This window comes from Lissotriton helveticus, chromosome 7 (genome assembly GCF_964261635.1).
Source record: "Lissotriton helveticus chromosome 7, aLisHel1.1, whole genome shotgun sequence".
NCBI classification, from domain to species: domain Eukaryota; kingdom Metazoa; phylum Chordata; class Amphibia; order Caudata; family Salamandridae; genus Lissotriton; species Lissotriton helveticus.
In genome coordinates this window covers 392,533,487-392,542,445 of record NC_136068.1, presented here as the reverse complement: position 1 = coordinate 392,542,445, position 8,959 = coordinate 392,533,487, and the positions used below count along the sequence as shown (strand labels likewise).

Sequence of the window (8,959 nt, the reverse complement as noted above, 5' to 3'; positions counted from 1 at the left end):
GCAGCAGGCCCCAGACCTGACTATGAGCTCATTTAGGGTTTTTTGGCGGGAACGGCTCCTGCGAGGTGCGAATTTACTACATTGGGTGTTGTGCTGAGAAGGTGGAGGCGGGCTCAGGCTGTAGGTTTGAATTATGGTTGCAGTTCTATCATTTAGATACGAGGCAAGCAGGCATCATGCTGTGGGGACTTTACCATGTCCTGTAACCCACGCTTGCCACGTTCGTCAGGACAGAAGGCATGGCAGGTGTTCAAGAAGGGTACAAATGCAATCTAGACCCGCATACCCCTGCTCCAGCGCCACTCTCCTCCCCATAACTAAATCAGGCAGTGCTAATAACAGTTGCAGCCATGCTAGCCAAACAAAACTCTGAGGTGACTGCTGGTGATGTCCTGTCCCCTGGCGATGTAGTGCGACAGGTGGCACCTTACTGCAAGCCAAGAGCAGAGTGGATTGAAAGGTGAAGAAGGGATCACTATTACGAAGATAAGTGTGTCCTATGGGCAGGAACATGTTGGACCTCTATAGTCACTGTGCTAACAATTTAAGAGTATGGTTCGTTAGGTGGATGCATGTATGGGGGAAGGCATGTCTGAAATATTCATGGGGTAACTGTTCTGGATGGATGACTCATTTGGTGAGAATGTTGCGCCAGAGAGTCTGTACCAGGCCGGGTCACTGCAACCACTGGGATGCACCCCTTGACAGAACTCTGTCTTGGAAAGACTTGCCCGACTTGGAGCTGTTCATGTTGCTATCAGGTTCCTCGCAAACACCACTAAACATGGCCACGTGTCTTTCACTTATGCCTACCTTAAATATCTCATGATCAGATCATATTCCTTGAGAACTGTCTCCCCACATACAAAGGTCATAACCTCCGAACCCCCCTTATCTCTCGCAAACACTGTCTGCATCTGGAAATTCTCCAGCCCTAGTCACCAGTTGCCATTTTAAGAAGTCCATGTTCTGTATACCCCTCTCTGGCGATACACCCAGAATCTGAGACTCCCCTCTTCGTGTCAAGAATGCACCGACTTTATACAGGTCAAGCCAAGGAGTTCGTGGCACGTATGTGCAGATCTGCTGCTCAGGCCACAATCACAAAAGTCACACCATAAAAACGAACAGCTAAAAAATGGGGGGGAAAGAACATTAATCACGTTTTAAAAGGGCTAGTGATATGGAGGCATCAGATTTTGGGTGGCCAGACACAAATATGGGCTGGCCCGCCCCACTGGGCCCCCGTGGCTATGGCCCTGCTCTGGACCCGAAACATGTATCTGGTACCTGTATGCTTAGCTTGAATCCAAAGGTAAAGTGAGCAAGGGAGCTAGGCATACCCTGCCAATTTAGGGCGAACAACGCAAATGCAAGGCGATGATGGCCGGAGCGCTGAAACTTTTTTAGACACTCCCCCCCAGTCACAGATCTGTGTTGAATCCATAATCGTTCTTTAGCTCACTTTGCCACCCCAGTTCAGACACAGCTATATGTAAATAAGTCTTGACCCTGTGCCTCATGGGAACATTCCAGCCCGAACTATCAAACCATGTTTTCCCTGGACCAGAAAGAAGTATCCTGGGACCGGTTTTGGGCTAACAGCCCTCATCAGCCAGGCTAGCTTGAATCCATTGGCAAAGTGCGCAAGGGACCCACGGCTGGGCATACCCTGTCCAGTGACAAAGTGGGCTCCTCCATCTAGCCACAATGTGTTGGGAGTCGAGGGAAACGATCGCTCGATCCCCCGTGGAGCCCAGGATTGTGGAACATGGGCAACATGGCGGAGATCGTACAGCAACGACATGGAGAGGAGATGCAGGAGACCACCATCTTGGCTGTGAGGCCTACTCTAGTCGGAGGATGGAGTGCTTTGTTGCCCGCCCCAGGCACGCCTAATGTGTGGTCCAATTCGCTGAGGGTGCTGCTCAGCTTTGCACAGTTGGCTGGTGTTTGGGAGAATACCTCTGGTCTTTGCCGCGTGGCCCGGGTCTTCTGCCGTGTGGCCCGGGTCTTCTGCCGTGTGGCCTTTCCCACTGTGCCCAGCCAACTGGTAGCAGATAGACTATCGAGGCCGACGTAGAGGCACCAACTCGGTGCCAAAGGTGAGCCCCAGGGTCCCCTCTGACTTGAACATCCCCGTGGATGGTCCCACTCAGCCGCCCCACCCCCTCAACCCCCAACTCGACCCCTAGTCTGTGTGCTGGTTTGAGTAACACAAAAGCAAACTTTTGTACCCTCTTTGATTTACAGCCTCCAGGCACCCGGAGATGTATGCTGCTGCCTTGGAGATGTTGAGGCAACCGGGTCAACAAGCATGGAGGACATCTGGCTATCACCAGCTCAGGGATCCCACCATGCCCAAGATCATTGTCCCTGAGCGCAACAACACCCTGAAGGCCTGACTGAATGAGCACCACAAGAACCCCAGCAATTGACAGAAGATCATGCTCTGTAAATATGTGATATATTTGTGTCCAATCATAATCGCTTCAACTTTTCTTAAAATGTCATCTTGACTGAATTTGCAACTTGTATATATGTAACTCTAACTGCTAGCATCTGTAGTAGACATATGTACTTACTACCATTCTTATCTGTTGACCAGTTTTACCAAAACAACAAAAGAATCATTTTTAAAACTACGACTGGGAGTATTACCAGCAGCTGGCCACATGGCCCCGTGGCTGCGCCCAACAATACCTGCAAGATGCCGCCTGTGCGGTACGCACGAGGAAAACATTACACACCTCATTACCATCTGCAAAGAGCTGCAGCAAGACCGCAAGAACTTACTGAGACCCCTATTTATAAAAAAAAAAGGAATCAGGTCTTGTAGAGAAGCAACCTTGACTTGCTTCAGCGGAGGGGACGTGCAAATGGCCTGCCGACTGGTAAAATATTTCAGAGTGGTAGAATCAAGGCTCAAAACAACGAAAGATTATACGGATACCGACACCACTCCCTCAACATCGTCAGTTTTTAAACATCAGGCCGGGCTTGAGATTTAAACTGACCCGTAATACTGAAGCACCATCTCCAAGAGTTATGAACACTTGGGGAGAGAGCTAGACTGTTCTTCAAAAGGTAAAAGGGGGAATGGAGTTGACAGTACACCCCGCCCGATGGGAGCAAGACCTAGGATAGATAAACGAATTCCTTTTTAAAGAAACACATGTGCATCTCGTGGAGGACGGACATTCCCCCACTTCCCCCACTTCCAATTTTTTATACTGTCTTTTTAATTGTTTTTTAACCGTCTTTTCTTTCTTTTTTTTTTTTTTTACAATCTGTTCTTTTTATTGCCAATGGCTACTTGTAATGGTTTTTATTAACTGTACAATAAAGCTCTTACTAACATTCTTATGTGAGTTGAGAGTTTATCGGTTTCCTATTTTTTTTTTAATTCATGTACTCTGAAGTCCTTATGTAATGTAACTGGTTCTATGGTAAACCGCACTGACACCTTCGGATAAAGTTCGATCTATATAAAAACGCATAAATAAACGAACCTCGCTGTATGCAATGGTATTTCCCAGGTGCAACCGGCCTCCCCCGCAAACTAGCAATGTTCGAGATCGCTGAAAGGTCGCTGTTCACGAAGGGATTGCGTCACCCCATGGGCTGGGTGGGAGGACAGAACTGAGGCGACGTCATGCTACCGCCCCCCCCCTGAAAGTAGCAGCTCAGCGGCACCTGTAGTCAAGCCACAGTGAGGCGACAGCAGGGCCGCCAAAGCCTGGTGCGCGCGCTCCGGCGTCAACTTCAGACGAGAGTCGAAACTGACCTAGTGACAGGAAGCTGGTTGGTGGACGCGAGCCCGATGCTAGAAGCATGCGGTGAAGCAGGCGTGCGAGGGACTGAGGACAAGCCTCATAGCAGGCACTGAACAGCTGCAGGTAAGGCACAGATCTGTCGTGCGTCCAAAAAGTAATCAATGACAAGTTTTGGTGCGTTGAGTATGAATATGTGTCACTTTTCAGCATTGCTCACAACCTCACATACCTTACATCTTACACCTTACAGTGACTTACACCATACCAGCAGTTCATAGCTGGAGTGATGTTTTTGAAATGGAATAGTCTTGGGCTTGGCATTTCCCGGCATGGATGCCATTACTTGATGGGGGCAGAACTGGGTAGTACTCGCACTTTTCCAAAATGGATACTACTGATGTAAGGAGACAGTACCAATACTGCTTTGCTTGGGTACTGTGCTTTTAGAATCACAATGATGGAACGTCTGCTGATGTGCTGTTATACAATGTAATAAATAGTGTACTTAATTTGTGTAAAGGTTCAAACACAATAAAAGTACGGTACTAAAATAACATTCTAAAAACACATTTGTAAGTGCAACATAAACATGCACTTAAAAAGCGATTACCGAACACAAACAATTGGTAACATTGCGGACATCATGCCTCAGCCCCGATCACTGCACAATTATCAAGCTGCATTTCTTTTGTTTGATTTATCTAGTAATAAATGATATAAACGGCGCTTGACCTACATTTTGTGCTCTGCACTAACACAAGATTTGGTCACGTTTTGAGTAATGCTTGCATAATCTGACTACTGGTGTCGCCTGTATTTTAAAGTCTTGGACGCTACGAGACTGAAGAAAATCACCTAAAGCCGGTATTTTTTTCCTCTGATCGTATGCACTTTAAACAGTAAACAAAAGACAGAAGCACTTTAAAATGTGTTCTAAAGTTTCCTAAACGATCTGTGACTAATAGTCAAACTACACAAAGGCAGAAAACCCATGTTAAAAAGGACTAGGGACTTTTTATACAAAGAGTTACCTTAAGTTATCATGTTCTTTCCTTTGCCGAATCGGTCAGCTTACTTTTTGTTATGTTTTTTGTAGTTTTATTTACTGTGAACTCTTCCCAAAGAAGTTGGAGCACTTTACATGAGCAACAGTTACATTACACACAAAATCAAATTAATTTTTATTTTTTTTGAATTTTTTTTATTTGTGGAGAAGAACAGAGAAAAATAAGACAAGCGACATTTCCGCATTGCTTCCCACGCAGGGGGCATTTGATGAGGCATAAAGCATAGGTGAGGTATCCTGGAGAGTTACCACAGTTCAGTTCGGAGTAGCAGTTCCTGAAAGCAGTAAGACAGTTACTCAAAGTTAATCACCCTCCAGAATCCCGGAAGGGGTAGAAGCCCTGCGAAGAAAAGGTAATGGGACCTATGCTCGTGACTCAGTGCAAAAGTCTCTTGTGGCCTCCAACTGCATTGTGGGCGTCGCAACAATTAACCAAATTACCCCACCCTTCCCCCCTCCCTACCCGCCCCCCTGGTGGTGGTGACAACAACATACATCCAATCCTACATTCATATGACCGTGGTTAGATCTGAAATAGGTGGAGAGCACGTACTGTGGATGGGCAGACTGCAGATGGTAAGCCTTGTGAGAGGAAGCGGACCAAAGGACCCCAGCGAAACAGAAAGTTCTTGAAGTTGCCCAGGAAGATGTCCGCCACTCGCTCCACGCTCAGTAATCTCCACAGTCTCGCTTGCCACAGGGATATTGCCGGGGCGTCCGGTTTCTTCCAAGCCGCTGCTAAAGTGAGTTTGGCAGCTCCGAGACAGAGCCACAAGATCTGTTTGTCCGCTCCTGTTTGATGTTCGAGATCTGGGTCACGGAGACCTAGCAGGACATGGGCCATTGAATCAGCCACCTGGTAGCCGAGAATTTCTTTGACAGGGGACAAAATCTCTTCCCAGTAAGGGCGGATGATCGGGCAGTCCCACCAGATGTGGCGGAAGTCTCCCAGCAGACCACAGCCCCTCCAGCATCTGTCCGAGGAGGCCGGTAAAATGCGATGTAACTTGGATGGGTACAAGTACCAATCCATAAGGGTCTTAAGATGGGCCTCCCTCAAATCCACTGAGTGATTGTGCGCCGCAATGTCTCGCCAGAGGCCTGACCATTCCCCATCCGAAATGTCCCGCCCGAGAAGTTCCTCCCAATGCCCCATATAGCGGGGATGAGGAGCCACGGCAGTGGTAAGCAGCAGATTATAAAGAAAGGAAATAGCTCCCTTCATAGTGGCGGTCCGTAGGATGAAGGCCTCAAATGGGGCTGGAGGTCTCGTGGCTGCATCGCTAACCCCAGATGAGGTAGCCCAATGGAGGAGCTGGATGTGGTGGAATCGCTCAGAGGCCGGGACTCCATAGTCCCTCATACAGTTGGTAAAAGTGAGCGGCGCAGAGCCGTGGAACAGGTGTGTAAGGGCCCTACAGCCCCCCTCTCTCCATATTTGGAAGGGGCCTTCTTGCATCGCCGGCGGGAAGGCCGGGTTGAAGTGTATAGGTGTAAAGGGGGGATGGGAACGTAGTCCAGCGATCATCACTAGAGACTGTGTCCCAGACTTTCAGGACAGTCAGACATGAGTCCCTTGCTCACTGCACCATCAGGATTCAAGCAAGCCGGGCCGAAGACGGCTGTAATGCCAGAAACCGGTCCCCGGAAGCTTGTTTCCTTTCCAGTGAAGAATTGGCTTGGTAGTTTGGTCTGCCCTGTTCCCATGATGCATTGGGCCAGGGACAGACTAATTTGCATATTGCCAGGTTCTGAACTGGGATGGTGCAGTGAGCTAAAAAACGGTGATGGATCAAGCCCTGATCTGTTGACTGGGTAGGAGTGTTCTGATTAACTCAGATACTCTGTCCATCACCACCCCCCTTTTTGAAATATTTTGGCCACCACAAGTGTGGAAGGGTATGCTCAGACATGAGTCCCTTGCTCACTGCACCATCAGGATTCAAGCAAGCCGGGCCGAAGACGGCTGTAATGCCAGAAACCGGTCCCCGGAAGCTTGTTTCCTTTCCAGTGAAGAATTGGCTTGGTAGTTTGGTCTGCCCTGTTCCCATGATGCATTGGGCCAGGGACAGACTAATTTGCATATTGCCAGGTTCTGAACTGGGATGGTGCAGTGAGCTAAAAAACGGTGATGGATCAAGCCCTGATCTGTTGACTGGGTAGGAGTGTTCTGATTAACTCAGATACTCTGTCCATCACCACCCCCCTTTTTGAAATACTCTGTGAAAGGTGGCCTCACAGTGAGGCCTATGCAAACACCACCAACCCTACCCCACTGCCTCCAACCAAGGCCTAGACACACTGGGGCCGAGGAAACAACACCTGGCACTTAGCGAGGCCACTTCTCTTACTCACATCCTCCCCAACCCACTATAGCCTCAGGGCATTGACTTGGCAGGGAAGGGGTCATGAAAAGCACTCCACTGCTGCTGGTCAGGGGCATACGAGACAATAAGTTTCTGGGGAGGATGGGGACAACCTTATGCCACTGGAATTATGCAAATGTGCAGTTGCGGCAATTTTTCGCATAATCCACAATCTGCCGCGTAATCTGCAGATTTTAACCCATTAACAATTTGTTTATAGCTTAAATGGTTCAAAAGTTAGTAAAAATACAGTGACACGTGTTGCCGCGCAGTGTAAGGCCCTTTGCAAAGCTGGACTGGACACCTTTCTGTTGCTTAGTGCTATATTTGGGTATTGAACGGGTACTAAAGAGGTGCAACTAATGTTCAGATATTGTTACCAAGTTCTAAAAATGTGAAAATTATGAAGTAATGCAATTAAAAAATGTGCTACATTATGCTGCATACGTTGCTTTTTCTTGCTGAATAATTTACTCAATCCTGACTCATAATGTGGCCCTTTCCTGACATATAATTCCAGTGGCCCTGCTTATAACCCCGTGCAAAGCTGGATGAACCTGCACACTCAGCTTCCATACTCCATTTCCCTGGCCTGTGCACATCTGCCTCTCCTATATCACATGAGGGGCACTGTGTAAAATGGATTATTCATTGACTTCCTGTTCATGATGAATCAGTTATGATACAAGGTAAAAGATTGGCCTTCGAGATTTTGCCATCTTGCAACACAAGAAGTTGAATATATTTGGAGCTACAACCCCCTTCTTTGAGACCCAAAGGTATCTAAGGCCCACTATATACCTTTTTATTCCACGCTACTTAAGTCGATGATGTTGAACCATCGACCTCCCAAAACCAAACCCACACATCAGAGTAAGCACTCTATGCCTGTGATATATGTGCTGCCAGTACAAAGATCGGACAGACTACAATACATATGCAATCTAACCACTGTGATGGTCAAACTGCATCTTGCTATTTAGGGCCTTTTTCACTCGCTCTTATGGGCTTGGACTTCACTCACTGTATTTCCCTGTAACAATGTGAAATGTGTGCAGATTTATGCAGATGCATTGATATGAACCCTGCATTGCTGATGCCTTGCTCGAGTATCACCTTGCTCTGAGATTGCAGTCATCTGTTCTCAAGAGTTGAAACAGTGTTCGCTTCTCCATGTGTACTGCACAACAAGGCTACACTACAAAAACAACACAGCTCACCAACTCACTCTCAACCACCATCTCCACCACCTACACATGCAGACCCATCAAAATGCGTTCTTAGCCTGCTGGATACATGATGAGCACATGATACAGATCAGCTTCACTAATTCTCTCCTCAAACAGCTAATACCAGCACTAAGGACACACCTGTTACAGGCCCACAAAATACTACTCAGTCTTCTACAAAATAAAGTCACACTATCACCAGAGCACATTCTCTAAACTGCCAACTAATAAATGTTTGATCACTCTCTAAAAACAGGCATCACATCTACAACCTTCTCACTGATGCAAAACCTGGCATACTCTTCATAACTGAATCATGGTTGGGAGATGATATGGCTTCAGTCTAGCATGAAGCCGTTCCTCTAGGCTATCAAACTATCACCCAAAATCGTATAGGTAAAAGAGGTGGTGGCCTAGCTGTTGTGTTCAGGCAAACAGTACATATCAATAAAACTGATGATATCTCCATGCAAGGTTGTGAGGCCCTCTTCACCAAATGCAACCCTACACCATCTTCCTCCT

At 47.4% G+C, this 8,959-nt stretch overlaps 1 protein-coding gene across 1 annotated transcript in view; it reads left to right on the top strand.

The window, feature by feature from the left end:
- Positions 1-3,740: 3,740 nt before the first annotated feature.
- SLA2 (Src like adaptor 2) overlaps positions 3,741-8,959 on the top strand; it is a 291,725-nt gene continuing 286,506 nt past the window's right edge. The window contains exon 1 of the mRNA XM_078650513.1: positions 3,741-3,899. The gene's annotated coding sequence lies outside the window, so the exon portion shown is untranslated. The remainder of the gene's footprint in view (positions 3,900-8,959) is intronic.